The sequence below is a fragment of the Festucalex cinctus genome, chromosome 8, assembly GCF_051991245.1.
Source record: "Festucalex cinctus isolate MCC-2025b chromosome 8, RoL_Fcin_1.0, whole genome shotgun sequence".
Lineage (NCBI taxonomy): Eukaryota > Metazoa > Chordata > Actinopteri > Syngnathiformes > Syngnathidae > Festucalex > Festucalex cinctus.
In genome coordinates, this window is record NC_135418.1 from 15,363,457 (window position 1) to 15,385,399 (window position 21,943).

At 39.7% G+C, this 21,943-nt stretch overlaps 1 pseudogene across 1 annotated transcript in view; it reads left to right on the forward strand.

Moving 5' to 3' along the window:
- LOC144023612 (calmodulin-binding transcription activator 1-like) overlaps positions 1 to 21,943 on the forward strand; it is a 76,410-nt pseudogene that overhangs the window by 19,903 nt on the left and 34,564 nt on the right. Inside the window, exon 4 of the transcript XR_013284579.1 lies at positions 21,179 to 21,246. The product of XR_013284579.1 is annotated as a calmodulin-binding transcription activator 1-like (transcript). The remainder of the gene's footprint in view (positions 1 to 21,178; positions 21,247 to 21,943) is intronic.

Genomic DNA, 21,943 nt, shown 5'->3' on the forward strand with positions numbered 1-21,943 from the left:
CTCCCCAAAGGGCTGAGTGGAGGCGTGAGCCTTTTGTTCAATAATAGATTGGGGGTGTATGTGTATCTGTCCGTGGTAATAGACTATAGACTAGTTTTAGATAACAAACCATACTCAGGTGGACAGATGATAGTAAAGCCTTTTTTTCATCCGTCGGGAATAACATGTTCGATTGCAGTATATTGGTTGTTGAGTTAAGTTTCAAAATAAGCCTGACAAACTTTTTAATACTGACACATACAATACTTTCTTGGGATATGAACGTAAAGCTACTACTCACTTCATGAATCAAACCTTAAAATGAATATGTAGTTTATGTAGTATCTTTATCAATGCCAAAAACTATTTCATATTCATGTTCTCTTAATACTAACATTTGTTATTGTTCAGAATTATGTGCAGTGCTTGCAGTTGCTTTGCTGCTAGAAAAAATATTAAGCTTTATTACACTATTTTGACACAATACCAACATGTTTCATTAGTGTTAGGCATATTTTGGGGGGCATACAGTATATATAAATATTAAATATAATATATTTATAAATGCATGTGTCCTGCTATTGATTTATCATTGCAGCTCATTTTGTACCTTAAAGTTGTAGTTGGAGCATTGTTACAGCTATGGAAAAACAAGAAATTATAGTTCAATGTGGTGGAAAATCATTTGGGATTTGCTCAAATTTCAAAACCTCTCATTCCCGAAGGAAATAATTAATATTTTAAAACCAGAATCAAAATGTTGCCATTTTAAAACCTTATTAACTATACAGGCAATATTTGAAAGTGTAAGTCAACCCCCAAAAATCTCGACTATAATATGTTGTATGTATCCCACTAATCTAAACATGGCATTCTGATTAATATTGCGTTTGTGAAATATGTGTTAAGCATGTGAAGCAGCAAAATCCACCTGTTTGTAATCCATCTCAGGGGGCGGCCATTTTGTCACATGCTGTCAACTTAAAATGACATCACAGTTGCTCAGGTGATGACCAATCACGGCTCACTTTTAGTCAGGTGACGCTCGCAAGCTGAGCCGTGACTGGTTGTTACCTTGGCCCTGAGCAAATGTGATGTCATTTTCGGTGACTGCCCCCTGAGATGGTTAAAAATGGGTGAATTTTGCCACTTCACTCATATTACACAAACGTTATTAATCCGAATACCATGTTTAGGCTCGTGGAGCTGCATAGAACATATTATTGTAAAAAAAGAAAAGTGTTGACTTCCAGTTTAAGTATTAAGTATTATTAACAAGTGTAAAAAGAAATTGACTGTAAATAACGTAAATAAAATTAATCGACTCACCTTTTTATAGTATGTGATTGACATGTAGGAAGTTGACCATTACACCAGTGTAAAAAAACAAAAACAATAAATTACTGCCTCATCATTATGTCTAACATCACTTGACTTGGTAAAAAAAAAAACATGCAGAAAGCGCACTGGCTTGTGCTTGGGAAGTGAACACATTACATCTTATTCTTTACATTAAGGGTTTTATTTTTATTTTTTTTATTTTTTACCATAATTGTGCAGACGTGCACAAGCCAGCACATTTAGAAAAAGGGCCATTTGCTCCATTATGGGTGTGAACACAGCCAACTCTATTCTGCGCCAATCAAAGTGGATCCTCTCATTCCATTTAATGCGGCACTCACATTTCACATGGAGCAATCTCTGTGCAGAAAAGAAAGCAGCGATCCGTGCTTGACCGCAGCGTTGTCACTGCTCTTTGCCGGTGTGGCAGACAACAGAAGTGGGTACCCTCATTAAATTCAGAATGAGCTGCTGGTGATTTCAATATGCCAGCAGACCTCATGTGCTGCATCTATACATTGCTTCTCTTGGATGGTATCACAAAAAAAAAAGAATTAAAAAAAATAAAAAATCATAGAAGATATGCTCGAGAGTAGCGCTTCTCGGTTATGGAAAAAATAATAATCACGATTATTTTGGCAATAATTGAAATGATTATTTACTTTTTGGTACGAAACAACACTGTAAAAAAAAAAATCCGTTGTTTTTACGGGGAAAAAACGTCAGTTGTGGTTATTTATGTAACATTGTGTTTATTTATGTACATTGAATCACAGTAAAATTCAGCAGCAGTTACTGTTTATTGTACATTCAATACCAGTAGAATAAACAAGTTGTTCTGTCAAGTTGTTTTAATTTCCCCACTGTATTATTTATTTATTTTGTTTTTTTTACAGAATTTCCCTGGTAACCACAGCTGCCAATTTTCCCCCGTAATAACCAATGATTTTTTTTTTTTTTACAGTGAAGAACATGGTTAAGCATTTAAAAATATTAAGACCAAATTAAAAAAAAAATAGAAACACTATAATTATGTACGTTCCTTTTGGACCAAACTGAACTTATAATATTTATTTATTTATTTATTTATTTATTTAGGCAAAAACAAAAAACAAAAACATTTATTTTTTAGTACAAAACAAGAAAATGTTTAAACGTAAAAAACAAATAGAAAAATATTAAGACAAATAAAATTCTTTGAAACATTATAATTATGCTAGTTCCTTTTGAATCAAACAAAATGTATTAAATTAGGTATTTTACAATTTAAAGAAAAGGTGCAAATTTATACATTTAAACAACTCAAAAATTAGTATTAATATTTTTATTTTTTTATTTTTATTTTTTTACGATTATGCTGATTTTGTAATTGTGGAGTGAAATAATTGAAACATAAACCAAGTAAATACAAATCTTCACCAAAAAATATTTGTTCTAAAATTTGATGACCAAATGTATTTACTGCAAAACCCTTTGGAACTGGAGAAACATAGTGTTACTTGGTTGTAAATGATTTGAAATGAAAGATTCAGCGTTTCATTGTTGAACATTTGCGATGTTATCAGGATGCGCTGGTCGACGTGTGATGAACTGGTGAGAGCAATCCTATGTCTCGCCATGGGTGACGCCAACATGATTGCTTGAATGAGAAGATCAAAACGCATATATATTTAAGACTACTGCCCCATTTACCGTGTGTGTTGCTATAGCAACTAGGCGTGTGCGTATTTGTGCTAATGGCGTGATCGATGGTGCAAGTGTGACACAAATGGAGTCCATGATTGCGCAGTACATCGGAAGTGATAAGAGAGACATCTGCTCGAGAAGTGTGATTGTAATGCCGAACGTGTACGACACATAAAAAAGAAAAACAGCTGATGAAGGACAAAAGTAGTGCTTGTAAGCATCATGGGCCTTGGTGCACTTTCGACTCTGCGATTATAAACCTTGTCTCCAGCCTAAAACCGTTAAAACGTATAGGTGTGGCTATGAGCGTAAAAATTATTCTAAGAATTAATTTTTAATTTCTGTCACCACCGTTGTTTGTAAGCCATTAAACCGATACCTAGAATTAAATATACATTCATTGTATTCCCCCGTGTCTATGCAGAGATGTTCTATTCTCCTCACATAGGTAATACATGGCAGGAGATATGTCTCGGAAATAATTTACACCAGAGGGAGGATATTAAATGTCAGCTAGCAGACTGTGGAAAACTGCTTCGGAACCATTATGGAAACTCAGAATGATACCGGGAGCAGACAGGCAGTTTTCGGGGCCTCTGCTGTTTTGAAGGGTGTCCTTGATTTATGACTTTGATGCGAGACTTGCTAATGTCCAACTCACTCTGGCGCGAGGCCGCGAGAAGCTGACACACTCCATTTTGTCAGCCGTGTCGGAGCGAAGATAAAAGAAGCGTGCTTTTTGGAAACTTACAGAAATGTTCATTTTTAGAATAAAATGGATGTGCCGTTCATGCACTGGTAGGATTTATAGTATTCCTGTCAGTGCACGCTTGCATGTGTGTGTGCGTGCGCGCGCGTGTGTGTGTTTGTTTCCCAGAGCGTGCCCATGGCGCCAACCTCTCCAGTTGACATTGAGAACTGTGCTGTTACCGTTTACCAGTGTAAAGCACAATTTAATGAGAGGGCATAGAAGCCAAAACACTGACATGCAGAAACACACATGCGCAAGTGATTCACACGCACATATACACAGCCTATGTACAAAACCACGGTGTGTTTCTCAGCTCCTTATGTTGATTCCTATTCTTTTATTTTTAATCATTCCTCTGTCTTTTAGGTTGAGAAATATTTTATGTTTGGAGAGAGCCAAGTTATAATCACTAATTAGTCCTCTAGGCTCTCGTCTCCCTCTTCTTAGTCTGTATCTCTCCATCTCCATCTCCATCTCTCTCTCTCTCTCTCTCTCTCTCTCTCTCTCTCTCTCTGAGTCACACATAGCCCAATTAACACCCAACGTCAGCTTGTGCCTGTTTTGACTTTCTATTTCTCTCGAACTTCAAACATTGTCTCTGCCCCGCTGACCCAACTGGCAACAGCAACCAAACGCAGCTGCAATGCAAAAAAAACAAAAACAACAACAGCATTACAATAATTAGATTAATTAAATTCATAGGTACAATTTCCGTGTCGGCATGTGTAATTAACGCATACGCTTTAAATGTGACTGTACAGTGAATGTGTTAATGGGGTTTCACAGATTGTTTGGATGGGTGTTTCAGTGGTTCTCACTGCAGTCCACAAGGGGCTGGGATTCACCATTTTACAAGTCCTCCCCGCCCCTCCCTCACATTCAGCTCCTGCTCTCTTTTCTCCATGTGGCGCAGACCCTCTATTTATCTTGCCTGCTTTAATTTGACACAAAATATTGTTAACTGGAGACACAGAGATATATTAAACCGTGGGAATGTGTGACTGTGAGTGTGTGGGTGTCGCGCGTGAGTCTTGGCTTGGCTTGTGTGTACCTGCGCGCGTGTGCAACTTTGTGATTCAGGTCCCTGTTAGACTCTGAGCGCAACCACACACACACACACAAAAAATGTCCAGCAGTGGGCTGTAATGAGAAGTCAGACTGTTCAGTGGATACAATACGTTTTGTATCTGTAATGTCCCCACATACAACCTCTGTATTATCTACGTCCTGTGTAAATTAGATTTAATTCATGGGAGACAGATAAAGCATTCAAATGTGTGCGTGAGATCATTGTGCTCCCATTCCGAGTACCTGCTCAGTGTGTGTATGTGTGGGTAGAACTTTGTCCAGAACACTTTACAACTTTAATAACTTTCTGTTCATCAGACTCTGCAAGTACAATGTTTTTCTCACCACTACAAAGAAATGTATACACCCTGAAAATACCAGTTTACTGTATAGGTATCAGTTTAAATCAACCACTGCAGCAGATGGAGCCCCAAAAAAATTGGGATTACTTCTAAGGTTTGACAGTATTTTGTATAGGGATGTTCAAGACCAATTTTTTTTTTAGACAGATACCAGTACGAGTACTCAACCCTTAAGTAGTGACCAATACCCATACTAAGAAGCGATACCACTGGTACTTTTCATAAATAAAATTTTCAAAAACAACAATCACAGATCATTTAAAAGAAATACCTACATTCTCCATCAGCATTTTTCCTTAAACTTACATATTTAAAGGGATACTTGACTAATTTAGCAATTTCTAACAGTAAACAGTTAATATTATATATAGAATTCATTTGATAACTGAATTAGCTTTTCATGTACAATTAACACCTTGAAAAACACATTTTGCCACTTCCTGTCAACTGAACATGTCATCACAAGTGCCCATGCAGGAAACAGGTAACGATCAATTACAAGTTTGCTGTTTTCTGGGTTTGGTCATGTGACATTAGCAAACTGAACCATGATTTGTCATTACCTGTTTTCTAAGCATGCGTGATGTCATCTTTAGTGGACAGGAAGTGGTAAAATGTGTTTTTAAATGAATAAATTGGACATGAAAATAATTAGTTATCACATTAATTATAGACAAAATATCTTCTTCCTGCTGAAAATCCTAAATGAGCCAAGTATCCCTTTAAATCTCAGTTTGTGCCATTTTGTTTATCTTTTGGTCTCATAATCCAAAAACATCAACGGTATATTAGGTCAGTGAATTCCAACAACTGTGCAAACTGCAAATCATGTGATTCCACTTTACTGGTGTGAAAATTATTTATTTACTATAAATAGTTTTGATTGTCTATCAATGTCAGCGACATATACTGATAGACAAAACAATGAAATAATATTGTTTTGTTGTGTGCCGTGAGATTTTTCTTTCTTTTTTTTTTTTTTTTTTTGCAAATATGTGCCTTAGTTCACTAAATCTCCAGTTCATTTTTAATGGAAAAAACAAAACAAAACAAAAAACAGGAATGGTATCAAAATGCACCTTCAACATGAGTTATCTTTTTTTTCCTTTTTTTTTTTTTTTAACAGTAAACTGGTACTGCTTTCCTGTGGTGTGAGGCACATACATGCTCCTGTCACCTTCAGTAATGTGCTGAGCTATGAATCCGCTAAGGACAGTGAAGGACAGCTGAATATGAAAGTGAAAACCTCCCTGTTTTCCAAATATGTACAGTCCCTGCCATTCACTAAACACACAGTAAGCCTGAGTGTATCTTACGTTACTGTGACTAACTTGTTCTCCCAACACTATCCCAGGGATGGACCCCATATTTAGATGGATTGTAAATATATTGTTTCCCATGTTTACTTGCGGGGTGAAATATTTTGTTTGTCTAGTGCGTCCGTTTGCAATTTTGCAGGCGATATCTGAACAGTTCCACTCAGGAGACACACAGTATTTGTCCAGTGTTCTCCCATCAAATGGCTATTCTACTTGGTATCACATATTTCTCAGTCTGCCCATCTCTGTCCTCCCTCTTCCCCCTCCCTCATGCTGATGTATGAAATGTCTACTCCCATACGGAGGGTGTTTGTAACAGTCAGTGTAATCAAATTTCACTGATTCCTTGGGGATTAAACAGTGTGTGCGTGTGTGCACGTGCGTGTAGGGGTGCGTGTGCGTGTGTGCTTGTTGGATATTAGCTGTGTACCAGGACTGAATTGTATTCCTGCAGTGTCATTAGTCTAAGACTAGCTCAGCTGTAATAAAATATCCATCATCTTGTTCTCTAAGGAAGAAGAACTTCACGGATGACACCGACGCTGCATTTGCATAGCAGTGGCGCATATATTTAAATTTTGACTGTATCGTATAAAGCAGTAGGTGGGTGTGAGATTGATAAACACATTTCCAAATGAGAGCATCTAATTTGTATCTTGGCCAAATGACAAAAAAATGAGTCATTCCTGTCTTTTGGTACTTGACAGGTAAATATTTTGTCCACAAAATCTTTGTTTTGCTCAAAGAAAGGAAGCACTACAATTACAAAGTGGCACGGCTGCATATCACCGCGGCCAGTTGGCAGCATATGCGCTGTATGTTCTGGCAGTGTCGTTTTTGTGGCTTGGTCTCTCGAAAGTCTTAACATTGTCCAATACACAACACCAGCGTCAATATTAGTGTTAAATGGCTGCTCTTAACGTGCAAGCGGAATTCAAAAGACACACTCCATTGCGGTTCCTACGAGGTGGAAAGTTACCCTGGCAGGACATAACTGATGTCAGACTCCTTTTTAGTCTCTAAAAGTGCATTAAATTAGAGCAATTATTATCCAACTGTGCAACAACTATGAATTTAATTTAATGGATGAAAAGAACCAGATTTAAGCAAACAAAGGTTGTGATGGTTTCCGTAGTACTGGCGCCTGTTATACAGTAAGAAGCAGCACCAATCCTGTCTGACAGTACAAATGTTGCTTTCTTTCCACAACCCCCCCAATTCTTTATTTATATACATGTATCTTACATCATGTTTAAAGATAGCTAGCACACTTTGACACCCACTGCATGAATCACAGTACTTAAAGGAAGGCTCCTTTAATTTTACATGTATGGCTTGATCGGCAGTAAATAGTTAGTTTAGCTACGAAAAATGCATAAGAGCTGAAGAATACACCCTTATATTGATTTATTTAACTTTTCTTCAACATAGAAGTACTTCCGTGTTGCAACGCCCCCGAGTGGTGACGTCACTAGTGTGTATACTCGCTTGGCGAACAGTAGTTCACGCAGACATAACAACGGGGAGGACACAAACTGTCACTTATGCCTTTGTGTATTGCAAAATTTTGCAAGGCGTCGGCAAGGAAAAACCCGCGAGACCCCCTAAAAAAAAAAAAAAAAAAAAAAAAAAAAAAAAAAAAAAAAAAAAACGACATGAGTAGAAGGACAAGCAGGCGTGCGCGCAGCGAACATTTCAGGCATGAGGACTTACATACAAAATATGTTACAATTTGAGATGGGGTACGCCACACGCCTAATACTAAAGCCCAACGCAGTACCGAGTATCTTTAAAGAACCAGACGTGGGAAATAATCAAGCCGATGGAGGATCTCTGGCGGCTACTTCTGCTAGCAACACGGAGCTCACTCTCACAACAGCCGGCACAAATCGAGGTCTCCCTACGGCCACTGAAAGATCTCGGAGAAGCGAAGCAAATGTAAAGCGAAAGGTAGGCATGTTTCGGGGGTGGGGGGGCATTCGTTATTATACTGCACGGACTGTTTTATTTCATAATTCATTTGAAGGTGGCCAACGCAGGGGCACGTCGGCACGTTACCGTAATGCACAGTATTAACAATCGTTGGGGCGGCTGGCTTGACTTCGTCTTTTCGAGTGGCGGCTGGCCTGACCGCAGTGGGACGCTCCGCAAAAAAAGAAAAAAAAAAACAGCTAGGGGAGGTTGGGTGCTGTAACGACGATACATTTAATTTTACTATTTTTTCTTTTTCCTGAAATATTTCGTCAGTTCCACACGTTTTGCATTGCTCGTACTGTGTGTCACATTACCTGTTGGATATTTGCTCCTCCAAGACTTTTCTTCTTCACATCGCAACCAAAGCTATCCTGAGAATGTCTATTTAGTATTGCCATGTTGAATGTCTGATGTTCCAGGATGCAGTTGAGATTGTCCGCAAGGAACCGATCCTCGAGTTTTTTCATTTCCAGACAGCACACATTCATTTGCGGATTGTCCATTCATGTGCAGCTCCCGCACGAACACCACTCACCCCCCGCCTGATTCACTCGTTCGTCAAAGTTTATTTTGTGCCCGAAAAGACCATCTGGCGCCACAACTTTCACATCCAAGGCAGACTTTCCTTCGGTAGAGTTATTTTGTCGTGTTGGCTCGAAGCGATAAGGTTTAATCCTTCCGGGTTTGACGCGAGATGCACGGCTGCGTTGCATAGTGCTTCCATAGTGTAGCGTTTACACACTAGTGACGTAAACATCCGGGTTATTTAGTCACGTGTAACAAACATGCCGGCGTTCGATTCATTTTAACATCGGTTTAAAAGTTATTAAATGTACATAAAAAAATAATCACGTCACCAAATTAATTATTGAAAAAGTAGCAACTTTTTGCTGCTAAAAATGGATCAATAAGTAAAGTGTTCCTTTAAAGAGAGGGTGATGACACCAGGCTCTACTTTGTGCAGTGCATCATCACTGTGCACATACTGCACTTGCAGTGAAGAGGAGTCCTTTCAGATGTGTACCTTACATTTCCAAAGTGTTTACGGCATTGCATATGTTCATAGGATAATAATCATTTCCGACTGCGTATGCATTTGTCTGCAGTGGATCATTACAGCTTGTCATTCCGGGCCTCTTTCATCCAAACAAACATCAAACAATGCCCAGATTCTGCTGACTCCTGATTTGCGGTTAAAGTCAACAAGTCGAGCAAATTAGTATTCCGGGATTAAAAAATGATGTATTTAGACAGTGATAAACATTACCATCATAAACTGTTATTGCTGATATAAAAGTGACAGCGATTCCACAAGCTGGAAATCATCAGAATTGGAAGTGTGAAAGGTTTATCACATTTTTCAGTGCAGTGAAAGAATGAGCGTGGGGGCCCATAGTAACGCTCTATTCAGTTGCAGAACAAGGATTCGTCCTTGGCAAAGACGCATCACACTGAGTACAAGTCAGTCAACAGAACTAGCTTGATAACCTACAATGTTAGCTTTTCCTTATGATTGGTTTTACCCCACCCGCCTTGCTCTCTGCACGGAGCCGCCCGGTTTGTTGGCAGAAGAGGAGATAAACTGGAGGTGCTTGTACTGTATATCTGTATAATGGTGCTTGTCTCTCCTAGTTTGTTTTTGAGGCCTGAGGATAATTAAAAATGCATGGCTTCAGCATGGGGGCGAGGCAAGTTCCCCCCCCCCCCACACAACAACACACAAATGACATGAAATCTTTATTTGTCAGAGACTAACAGAATTGATTTTTGAGCAGGGAGAGACACAACGCCACGTGAGCGCTGGAAGCCAGCCTTATTTGTATGTTTTTGCAGGTGGGATTTTATGGCGGACCAAAACTGCCAAAATAAATAAATAAATCTGAAAATAAAAATGGATATAAATAAAATATATAATTCAAAAATTTAATAAAATAATAAATACAAAAAATTATATAAGTAAAAATTAATACAATTATAAAATAACAAGATTTAAAAAGATACAAATAAATGTGGAAATAAATACAAAATATAATAATAATAATAATAATAATAATAATAATAATAATAATAATAATAATAATAATAATAATAATACATTTAAATTATCAGTGCCTTCCAAGACACATATTAAAACAAAAACAAAACAAAAAAATTGGGGCCAAAAAAGGGCATAGAATCCAATTCAATAATATATATATAATTTGTCTTGCTTTGAACTACAGTCCACGACTAACATTTCCTTGTGTATTTAATGTTGACATTGTATGCATCATGATATAAATGAGAGCAGAGTACATTTATTGCTTAATATTTAATTTAATTTTATTTGTATATTTATATTTGTACCTATTTCCACATGTATTTCATATTTATTTTTACTTTTTGAATCTTGTTTTTTTATGTTTGTATGCATTTGTACTTTTATTTATTTATGGTCGTTTTGATTCCCCATATGCTTTAACCCAGGTCCACACACATCTATTGTATACCGCCCATATGATGCCGGTTGAGCAGACAAACCTAAGGATCACAGCAGAGACCCATCTTTCAAATGTATTCATTAAACTCCCAAATGCTCCCCTTAACGAATGTAATTAGAATATGGTGATGAGAGAGGGTTGAACCGGGGAGTGTTGTATTACGCTCAGCAGCACACAGCGAGGATGGGAGAGACAAATAGAAAGGGAAACACAGCAACGGGTTAGAGGAGAGAGAGGAACCGAGAGACTGACTGACAGGGTGCCAATTTGTGTCTTGTTGTAAACAAGTATTTATGCCAATGAGAGGTGGCAGACGCTATTTTTTCATTCATCCTCCCGAACCATCGCCCAACAAACCTGTTCAATAACAACAGCAAAGTGCAGGCCTCAGAGGGCCGCATGACTCACCCTGAGATGAGACATCAGGGGTTAACATAACCACTGGAGACCTTTTCATCCAAACCCCTTCGCCCCCGCCTCCCGCTGCCAAACACCCATCCATCATTTTTGACTTTCAAACCTGCATCTCTCTGTGTGCACACTCTCCTGCTTGACTTAGTGAGAAATTTTGAGGAGTCTGACAGTCTTTATTCAAGACGCACCCCCGGCGCAGCAGGGGTCCTGGCATTGTGTTTGACACCACACACCTGTTGCCGTCTTTGATGTGTTCATACCCCACTGCGGAGAGAGATGGGGCGGTAGTTCTCCTCAAATGCAAATATAAGATAGAAGGAAGAGGAGAGGGAAGGTGCATAAGAGAATCTTGATTGATGTTCCCTCGGTAGATTAGGGCGGCCTCTCCTGTGCGCTTAGGCCTCCACTAGAAAAGTTGCAGCTACTTTCTGTACAGTGCAGCAAACTTCACCGGGGGGTGATGAAAGGCCACAAGACAGCAGGACGGGCAAAAAGTAAAGAGGTCTGACCGGACGGAGAGAGAGTGACAATGTCACCATAAACCTGTCACTTAGGTGGACAGAAGCCACAGGGTAGATTCTTCAGAGACCTCGTGTGTGTACGTTGGTGAAGACCTGTGTTTCCCAGCATGTATTAGTTATGACATGGTCATGGTGTTGTGTACATATTCATGTCTCTTGATGAATGTGATGCGCCTGACTCCCGGCAACCATGTGACAGGGTTGAGCCCCAGCTGAAGGTCACTTTACATCCTCCAGTGTCTGACCAACAAAAAAATACTGGAGGTGCGCACATGCTGCATTTTGAATTACTTATCACGACTTTTAATCCTCTGAGGTCCATGATAGCCATTTATTTTCATCTCACTTCATTTTTTTTACCGTTTTGCTGAGTTAATACAAATGTAATGAAAGTTCCTAAGGGTGTGGATTTGTGTCTGATTTAACTCTTTGGGGCCTATTCACTAAAGGTTTGCGTCACCTTTGCACGGCGCTAACCGGTAAAAATGGAGCAATCCGGGAGCGCCTAATTCACTAAACACACGCAGATGCAGAAATCCGTCACTAAGTGCGCTGCCAACCAGAATGTGCCACGGTGTGCCGGTGTTATTTGGGCGTATGTAAATTAGGTAATTTTCATACATTTGATGAAAAATATGCCCACCCCAATGCAAATGACCCTCATTGATATGCAGCGTCTAATTACGGCAGCACAAATAGCCACACGCAGTTTGCGTGGTGCAAATAACGTTTTTGGAAAGCATGTATAAACCTGCCACAACCTCGATCCCGGGATCATGACAGCAGTGCATGGCACGGTGCATGTTGCTCTCTGGCTGATTACAGAGAGAGAGAGAGAGAGAGAGAGAGAGAGAGAGAGAGAGAGAGAGAGAGAGAGAGAGAGAGAGAGAGAGAGAGAGAGAAAGGGAAGGGGATATTTTTATATGTTGGTTTAGGACACATAACGTAACCCGGCCTGATTGACAATGGCGGGGAGGCATTTTACGATCATTTTTACGTGCCAGATGCATACTGTACGCCCACGCTAAATCCATTGCCATGTGCGGTAGATCAGGTGCAAATCTGCTCCAAGCTGTCAATTTTTGTGGGCATGTTTGCGCCGGTATATGATTAGAGCAATATCCTTAGTGAATAGGTGGGGAACTGGGCGCAGACTGTGGGTGCAGTTGTGGTGCAATATTTTGCGCTATTACCGGACGCAGCTCATTCTTAGTGAATATACCCCTTTGTGTATGTATTTAAAAAATTAGGGATGGCCGAGTATCTATACCAGGTATCAGTATTCCCTTCTGGCCATGTTACGACCAGGAACTAGAAATTAGAAGAATAGAAAATTACCATTAATTTCATGTAATTTTTAAGGAAAATTTTTATTTTGGTATAGTATAAAGGGCTTTCTTTATGAATGTCATTGTTTTTGTGGGGACATTTCGTACGAACGTACATATCGGTACTCTTTATCGGTATTGGTGACTACTCAAGAACTGAGTACTTATACTTGTTTTGGGCTCTCCTTTTAAAGTTAAAAAGTATGTTTTTAAATTCCTTTTTATTTGCTGGGCTAAATCATACTATTTGGGCAATTGGAGTTCATTCTAGGACTAAACACTTGAAAATGCTCTTTTTAAAAAAATTAAAATGTTTTCTCTCCGAATTACATCATTCATTACTTTTTGTACAAGGGACCAATTTCATATAGTATTCTTAGTTTCCAAAAGAGGCGTTTAATGGCTTACTGCACAACAATGGAGCAAATTAATGATGCAATTTTGATTTTAAGAAGTGGAGATACCCTCTGCTGACCATGGAGAAGAATTTAATTTTAATTTAAGAAGTGGAAACTCTCACTCCTGGCTATAGAAAGACTGTACTATTAGCAACATAAGAAAAACATGGTCCTCACTACTGAGAATGTATAGGATGCTAATTTTTCAAGTTGGTTCACAGCCTGCCTTGTGCAAACAATATGAAATTTAAAAGGGTTAAAAAATCGAATTGAATGGATGTTTTATACTGATGACAAGATGTTAGTTAAATGTATGCAGTTAAAAGAAGCACCAAAATAAGTTAGAGGAAAAAAAAAAAAAGAGTACAATGACAGATTATATTTGTATGTGGCATAAAAGTGAGGCCTGGGGCTTAAAATACAGAAATTTTGTATGCATGTCTATGCAATGTGTGTATGACTATGCACATGTGTACACATATGTATGTGTGTGGTACCCAGTGCGTGATTAGGTGTTTATATGATAAACACGAAGCAAGCTTGAGAGGAATTCTGATCAGGGGCTTTGCAACAGTTGTTATGGAAACAGCATTAAGCAGCTGTATTAGCCAGTGGAGGTAATATAGAGGCTGTTGAAACTAACAAACAGTGTCGAGGACGGCAGTTTGGGAATATAAATACAAACTACACATTATTGCTCTGGTGTACAATAGCCTTGATGAAATTTTAATTGTGCGGCTAGAACAGAACAAAATGATCCATGTCATAATTCAATGTCTGCCTATCTTTCTGTTTTAGAGCTTCACATATTAATTAACCAGGCCAGAGGAATAGAGTGCAAACAAGACATTATTGGACTGGTTTACAACCTACATAGAATCATTAATGTCAGCAGGAAGTGGAACATAACTTGGACTGTTTAGTTCTAGCCTTATAACACAGTCTTGAGTTGGGATCTTCTCAGGAAAAAAAGCTATTGACATTGTTCATTTTCAAGGTCACGTAGGAATTAGCAAGCCATAAGCTATGGTCCACACACACCTGAACAGCATCAGAGGGATCTTATTCTTGTAAAGGTACGAGTCGGGATAAGGATAAAAAGAATTTCCAAGGCATTGAATATATCGTGAAACATATCAGTGAAGTCAGTCATCTTCAACAAGAGAAAGTGACATTACCAAGAAATGGACGTCCCTCTGAAAATGGATGAAAACACAAACTAGGGGCTGCCAGGATGTTGACAGAAACATTGAAAAGAACTGCAGGAATTTCTGGCAAATACTGGCTGTTTGGTACATGTGACAATAATCTCCTGTCCTCTTCATTCGTCTGAGCTGTTGGGATACGATGGCAAGATGGAAGCCTTTTCTTACAAGGAAATGCAACTAAGCCTGACACTTGAACCACTTGAAATCTTCTGAATGCAAGTGGGAAAATGTGTTTTGGTATGATTAAACCAATGTTGAACATTTTGGTCAGAATTCCAAAAGGTATGTTGGCACTCCATTCTTAGGGTGAATCGTGAGGGTGGCAGCATCATGCTTTTGTGCTGTTTTTCTTTAGATGGAACCTGGTGCCTTAGACAAGAACTATGAACAGTTTGAACAGATCCATTTTTTTTCACTAAGAAATTCAAGTAAATTTTACAAGGATAGTTTTGAGTGCATTTTACCAGTTTATTAAATTTAGTTACTTAAGCGATGAGGAATGATCTCATGACCTTCGGCTTGGGAGACAGACACTCTACCACCTGAGCCCTGTCACTCTTGCTGTTTGCTAATATACTGCTTTGCTGATGTGTCCAAAATGAAACAAAACCCCCCCCAAAAAAACGGTTTCTTAGTGGTACGAGGATCCCATCTGACGCCACTCATATACTAATACACATCAGGCGTGGCATGGCTCAGGTGGTAGAGTGGCTGTCTCCTAACCTGAAGGTTGTGGGTTTGTTCCTCAACCCTTGAATAGCTTTTCTTTTTAATGAACTGATCAAATGTGCTGTTCTCCTTGTAAAATGTACATGTAATTTTTGAGTGAAAAAAAAACTTTCCTAGGCTGTTTCCCCCAGCCTAAATATGTAACTTATTTATTTATTTATTTATTTATTTATTTATTTATTTGTTTGTTTGTTTATTACAACTCATCAGTGTTGGCATAAAAACTTTTAGTCTTTTGCTATAAAGCAAAAAAAAAAAAAAAAAAAAACTAGCAATAGTCTACTACAATAGTTTCATCAGTGTTTTTCATTATTAGCAGTTTTCTACTGACTCCCACTTAACGAGTGTGAATATGATGTGAATGTGGTTAATTCGCAACATAGACACATATGCAGCTATTTCAATTGTTAATTTTTACTTCCCGTCTCAAAAAGATTTTCAGTTGCATTTCAGATCGCATTAGCAGTGTGTAGTCCTACGGGTTTGGGATGTTTCCCTTCTCCAACACAACTGATATATGATAAGCAAGCTCTGCATAAGCCTAATAACGACCCTGTTGATTGGAATCAGCTCGTGTTGGAAGAGGAAAACCTCCAAAACCTGCAGGACTCTGACCCTGGTATAAACTATTTAGATCCACTGTAAAGTGATATCAGTAAATAATGACACGCCCACATGTCATTTTCAATGGATCATTGATTATATAAAGTCAATCCATAAGTCAATGTGGGTTTTGCATATTAATGTGTGAAATTTGCGGTGAACGAATTGCTGAGGTCGGATCCTGGAGAAGTCTCAATTGGAGGTTACGATGCCAATCCCTGTCAGATATTTTCAAGGTTCATCTGGAAAGTGCACGGCGGTGGTGTTGAGAACAAATACCAACATCAGCAAACCTCCCCGGGTAATGCTAATGCAGGTCTTTGCACCATATATGTAAACAAGACAAAGGCAAAAATGGACTCTGGGTATACTTAAAAGGAAACCTCAGTGTGCTGCCTCTCATCTCCATAAAATAAACAGTTCAATGCCAAATAATATGTGTGGCGAGAAGGAGCGTCAGCCTTCGTTTGAGGTACTGCTATGGAATGGATGTGACAGTTCCAGTTTACAGACAACTCTGTTTTCCCCTGATATCTGCCAGGGTGATGCTCGTCATTAGACTTCAAAACACACGCACACGCACACGCTCATACAACACACTCTCGCCTGTGGCCAGACCCTTAAACGGAATCCCCCCAGGGAACACTGCTGCATAAGTCTGTTGCAGTCGAGGCGACCAACCAAGCCGCCCCCTCATTCCTCCTGGGGAAATATGCCCCGGGCCTGGGAGTGTGTGTGCGTGTGTGACAGTGTTTGCATGTGTGCAAATATGAGCACTTTTTTTTTTTGTACATGCCATCCATTTCATGGAGGGAGATGGCCTCTTGGAGACCTGAGTGGGTGGCTGATTTCCCCACTTGCATCGCTCGCAGTCTAGCTTCCCACTCATGATCCCAACTTTGTTAGATACAGTATTGCTTAAGTAGCTGTCTCTCCCAGTCTCTCCCAGTCAATCTCCTACTGACAGATCAGAGTGTGGCGGGGCGGGGAAGCATGTGCATGTAGTCAGCCAGGCCTGCTGGAATGCATTGTTGTGTAGATTCACATAGACATGCAGAATAAGTAGGTTTATGGAGTAGATCCCCGGAGAAAGATCCTCTCTGTCCCTCAGTCTGGCACACACACACACGCAAACACACTAGCGCCACGGTTATCGAATATTTTGGTATTCGGTCATTCGGATATCCTACTGAAAATTCTATTGAATAAAAAACAAAACAAAACATATTTTTCCTTTGTTAAAGAAAATTATAAATACAGAAAACACATCTGCCATTATTAATGAATGACCAATGGGTTTTCATTTTTAAATAATCAACTTTTTTTTTTTACTTTATTTATTTTTTTATTTATTTTACTTTTATTTTCCTCTAAAAATAGTGAGATTTTAGACAAATCTCTCTCCGTAGATTCAATGAAACGCAATGACATCATAACCACAATAGTGATTTTGAATAAAAGTAATCTGACAGCTCTCGCAAGATATGGGGCGCTTGAGCACTGCTAGCTAGCACTGCTAGCCGCTAGCAACAAGCACCCAAAATAAAAATTCTTTGCAAAAATATGTTCTCTGTGCCCCCACTAGTCTAAACACGACGTTCCGATTAATATTGTGTTTGTGGAATAGGTTGAAGGGACATTTGAGTCATTGAACAATTTTCAGCAGTGAAAACTTCATATTTTGTCCAGAATTAATTTGATAACTTCATTATTTTTAATGTACAATTAACACCTAAAAACTATTTTTTCCTCTTGCTGTCGACTGATGATGAGATCACCTGTGCTGAGGAAGTAGGTAACGACCAATCATGTCTCACCTCTTTTCTGGGGTTGGTCAGCAAACTGTGCCATGATTGGTCGTTACCTACTTCCTCATCACAGGTGATGTCATCATCATTCGACAGTAGGGTTGTGAATTGCCTAGTACCTGACAATTCAATTCGTATCACGATTCATAGGTCACAATTCGATTCGATACCGATTAATCCCAATACGAAGTCGATTGTTGTGATTTGTTTTACTCAAATTTAGAAAATACTAATCAGTAAACTTGTACATGTACACTGTAAGATTTGTATGAAAATCCATCCATCCATCCATTTTCTTAGCCGCTTATCCTCACAAGGGTCACAGGGGTGCTGGAGATTATTTATCTGAAGCTTCAGTCTTCTAACTGTGAGCCACTGTATTTAACAAACAGGTTGCAATCTGTTTCATGTTTGAACAGCATTGAAATAAAATATTCAGGCTTAATGTTCTATTAATATAACATTCTTCCATGCTTCAGGTGTGAACCCTAACTCTAAGTAAGACGTTTTGTTCCATTTTTTTCCATCAAAAAAATCGATTCGGACGCCTATTGAATCGATTCAAGAATTGCGCGCTGTAATATCGCAACATATTGCCAAATCTATTTTTTTAACACCCCTAGTCGACGGCAAGTAGAAGAATTACTTTTTAAAGGTCTTAATTGTACATGAAAAATAATTAAGTTAGCATATTAATTATAGACAAAATATTAACTTTTTACTGCTGAAAACGTCTCAATGTGTCATGTATCCCTTTAAGCAACAAAATCCACCTGGTGTTATCCATCTCAGGGGGCGGCCATTTTGCCTCTTGCTATCAACCTAAAATGACATCACAGTTGCTCAGGGCTCATGTCACGACCAGTCACAGCTCAGCTTGCCAATGTCACATGACCAAACAGAAAACAGCTGAGCCGTGATTGGTTTTTACAGCTTGAGCAACTTTGATGTAATTGTCAGTTCACAGCAGGTGGAAAAATGGCCACAAATGTGTGGATTTTGCTGCTTAATAATGTATGTTCCAGAAACGGCATAGTAATCAGAGTGACGTGTTTAGACTAATGAAGGTACATTGAAGATATTATTGTAAATATAGTTGGCTTGACTTCAACTTTAAGTCTTTTTTTATTATTATTATTTTATCACCCTTAGTTTACAATTGAACGCCATTTCATGACAAAGTCATGTTGTTGACGTCGGTAGCAACAGTTCTTGACTCCAGTGTAAACAGCTGTAATGCTGAAAGAGGAGTCAAGTCAGTCGTTATGCTGCAGGGAACACTTCAAAACAAAAGTGTGTTAAGGCATTGATGTCCATATATTATTTGTTAAGCTGAGGTTTATTTTGATGTTGACCTTCTCACCACTTTGGCGCCGTGCTCTGGCTTGACTACGACTTCCTGACAGTCTGCCTTGAGTATTTTTTTTTTTTAACCCGAGGTACTCAAATTACTTGAAGACTCATTTCAGTCTTAAAACAGTAACACACACACTTTACACTATTCCTGAGGGGTCAGTGTGTCGCTAGACCTGCTCACAGCATTCCATCACTTGCCGTCCGTCGGGACAATAACGCCAACTTCCGGAGGATCGACCTTCAAGTCTCACTTCTGTCACTCTTCACATGGGCGTGGAGCGTGTGTGTGTGTGTTTGTGCGTTGGCGAAGGAGAGCAGCGTTTGTGTATGCGTGTGGGTGTGTTTTAGAGTGTGTGTCAGGCTGCCGTTTCAGCTGACTCCTCTGTTTCGGGCTTTTTAATGGCTCTTATGGGGCAGGCCTTTAATTGCAAGTCTCTCTCCCTCCTTCTTAATCCTCCCATCCTTCTGTCTCTCCCAGCCCCTTGTCTCCACTCTTCCCACCTCTCTCCTCCCGCCTCCCACTGGCTGACAGTCACTAGGGGAGCCCCCAGTGCCTGGCCGGAGCTGTGGAGGCCATATAGCATATTGACTTGCTGCAGAGTGGTTTGGGAGGAGGAGAGGTGGCTGCTTGTCACCACTAATGAATAGATGCATAAATGAATGAGGCGCTCTTTGTATGCAAGTGTGCGCATGTCTTGCGAAGGATGAAAATGTGAATGTGAGCGCTCGTTTTCAACCCAGACTCGGCCCTGTGCAATTTTCTGTAACTCAGACAGACAGACATTAACAGTTGGCAGATTGATGGTGATAATAATTAATGGTGTGATGGCAGCCTGTCCCTCACACGCACACATGCACAGAGATACAAATATGAATGCAGGGTGAGGCAGTGGGGGTTGGGACATGGCAATAGAATGGAGGATACTAAAAACAATACTGCTAAGTGCCAGCACCCTCCACCTGCTCTCTCCCTCCCTCCATCTCATCTGGTCAGCTCGGAGCTGGAGTGCTCTCGTGCCAAACTGGGACAAATAACTGAAAAACGCACGCATGCACACACAAAGTGGAAGTGGAGGTCTGGAGTAGCGATAGATGATCTGAGGGGGCAGATGAAGGAGGGCTGGATTGTTGATGTCTTCTTCACTATTGCTTTGCGCCACATTTCAAACACTGATTGCCTTAAGAGGACAATTTACATTTCATAGGCCTACACAACAAGTGGGTGAGAAGGGAGCCACGGATAGGGAAACAGACAATCGCATTTAAAGCAGGAAAGCGTTTAGGAGAGTGAAGGAAAAAGGCAGCGTTGTATCTCTGTGTGAGGCTGTTTTTTTTTTTCCTTACTCTCAGTAAAACACACCTGTATGACTGATTTATTTTTCCTTCCTGGGCTTTACCTGCGGAAAAAGAAATAGTGTGAATAGGACGGCCGAGGAGATGAAAGGAGAGCCAGAGGAATTAGGAATCAAGTTATGAGCGGACTTTATCTGGCGGGAAGCTGCCAAACTGCAAAAAAAACAAGAAACTTTTCCTATTAATGCTACTGTGTGAGCGAGAATGTGTGTTTGTATTGTTGGCCTTTCCTCACCAGTGGAGGCAAGCATCGGTGCGTCTGCTGCTGTGATTGGTTGCTAACCCTGAGGGTCTGTGCTCAATGTCTGTCTCCTGACTGGCTGCTCTGTGACCAATCAACGTGGCAATCCGATATATTCCGACAAACACACGTGCGCACGCCTCTCTGTGGGCATCAGCAGGTCATCTGGAAATACCTGTTGTGTTTTATCTCCCAGTGACACACTGCGCACACACAAAATATATACAGTAACCTTTCTGTCTTGCCTTTGTCTCACCAGGAGATTGCTGCGTATCTCATCACTTTTGAGAAACATGATGAGTGGCTGACAACATCGCCAAAGACCAGGTGAGGATAGAGCAGACAGTTTCACACACATGCACACACGCGCACACACGGGGGTGACTCTGTCAGCAGGTGACTCATGTTGTTTTAATCCCTATGACCGAGTGACTGTTTGATTAAAACACTGGAGGTTCGTGTCTCCAAAGAGTCCTCCTGATGGGCTGCTCAACATGTACAGAACGCCCGAGAACACGCTCGGACTGCAAAGTACCTAGTCAGCTGGAAATGGAGTATTAATGAATGTAAATGTATTAGGCTAACTGATGTATAATTCAGACATAAAGGGGGCTGAGGGGTCCAACGGAGGTGTATGTGTGTGTGCCTGTGTGTGTGTGTGTGAACAGGGATTTACATGCTCGAAGTGAATATTCATCGTTCTCACTGAACCCTGCGTAGCTCATTTCCTCGAGTGTGGTGAGCGGGAAAAGACCATCTGAATAAGAATTGGCCAAATTGATGTTTTCTTAACATTAAGATTAAAAGATTCCTGAAGAGGGCAGCATGGTGGATGAGCACAGTTGTGAGAATACCGATACACTATTACAAGGTATTTGTACTTGATACCAGCAGTTTTATAAACAGGAAATGGAAATGAGAAATTAAAATTGTTGTTAATTTCACCAAATTTTATTGCAAAATGCTATAGTGGGGTATATGTAGGTCTTTCATTAAAATTACTGTATCTGGCATTGTAAATTGT